The following is a 1,776-nucleotide window of genomic DNA, read 5'->3' on the forward strand; positions in this document are numbered from 1 at the left end:
GAGCCAGCCACTCCCAGTCCCTATTCAAGCCCAAATTAATGTTAAGTTGGCAAATGAGTGGTAGCTCTGCAGTTTCTCTTTGAAGTCTGTTTTACAGTTTTTTTGTTGAAGGATAGCTACTTTTAAATCTTTTATTGACTGTACAGGGAGATTGAAGTGTTCTCCTACTGACTTTTGTATGTTATCATTCCTGATTTGTGTCCATTTATTCTTTGCCTGTATCTGTAATTTTCACTCCATGCCTCTGAATAAGTGGGTATTTTAACCACGAAAACTTATGCTCAAATAAATCTGTTAGTCTTTAAGGTGCCACCGGACTCCTTGTTGTTTGTGTGGAAACAGACTAATATGGCTACCCCTCTGATAATAGGCCTGAGAAGAAGCTTATCCCCACCTGAACATTCTAGCCAGGAAATGGGTTTTGGCCCCTGTTACAACTCATCGAAGCATGCAAATGCATGTGACCAGCTTATGTGACACTGGACACAACCTTGTTCCTGTACTTTTCCAATAACTTTGCTGCAAGCTTTCACTTAAAAAATGTTTGGGACAATGAAGTTCCCTCCACATGGCAGAAGATATAACAGGGGGAAGCGAGATCATCACTTGGTCTCATTCCCCCCACAAGTCAACACCTGGAAACACCTTAGGAAGTCCCAAGTTGAAGGGGTTTCTACCCCGTATACAGAAGCCTGGTGAATTGTTTGTACCATCAGGGTGAGACACTGCTTGATTCAAATCCTGTCCAGTGTATAAAACTTAGATTATGATTGCATTTATTTCTTAGGTAAAATCTATGTTCCTGTACTTAATACATATGTTATATATATATATATATATATATATTTTTTTTTTTTTTTTTACCTAAAACAATGTGGTGTTTGAAATGCAAAGGGGAAACCACCTCAGGAAGAGGGGCTGGTGCATTGTCCTCTCCACACTGAGGGTTTGGCAGACTAGGTAATAAACTTACACAGGTCACGCTTCTGACCAGGGCAAAACGGTTCAGCTCTGGGGTCCTAGGCTGGGGACCTCGGAGGAACTAGCTGGAGCCTCTCTATTCTTGGTTCATGAGTGGCTACTGAAAGCATTCATGTAACTGCAGCTGGGTGTTTCCCTGTCTGCGTATGGCTGTGTCAGTGCGAGACCTGTAGATGATTGCAGCTTGTCACAGCCACACAGTGTGAGAGGGTACAGAGATTGGTATGCCAGAGGGCTCAGTGGTATTTCAGTTCCAGCGTGCATCCCTGGGAAGTCCGTCACACCCAGACAATGAACAGACCCTTCCAGACCATGAGTCCATTTCCCTTTTATTATGCGCTCAGTTACTGACAGAGAGACGTGGTTATATCAGGGAAGTCAGGACTCCTGGCTTATGTCTGTTACTCTCTGTGTGACCACAGCCAAATCAGATAACCCCATACCTCAGTTTACCTATCTGTATAATGGGGATATGTTCATAGTGACTTTCCTTTGCTAGGTGTTTTGAAGATCCTTCAATGAAAGGTGCTGCACAATATGATGATAGTTACTGATAAGAATTACTGATCTCTGATCCCTTAGCAACAGCCCGACGTGTTTGCAGAACGTGTTCGTGTCTCCCCTCAGACAGATCTGTCTGTCTAACATCTACCCAGCCATCCTGGGCATTTACAGGGCCTCAGAACCTATGGAGACCTCATTTTATTACTAATAAACCCTAATTTAAAAATATACACAAATACACAGAGCAGTCAATTCCCCTCTGACTCAGTGCAGAGCCCAAGAGTTCTCATC

This window comes from Terrapene carolina, unplaced genomic scaffold, assembly GCF_002925995.2.
Source record: "Terrapene carolina triunguis isolate 2854851 unplaced genomic scaffold, T_m_triunguis-2.0 Scaffold360, whole genome shotgun sequence".
NCBI lineage: Eukaryota > Metazoa > Chordata > Testudines > Emydidae > Terrapene > Terrapene triunguis.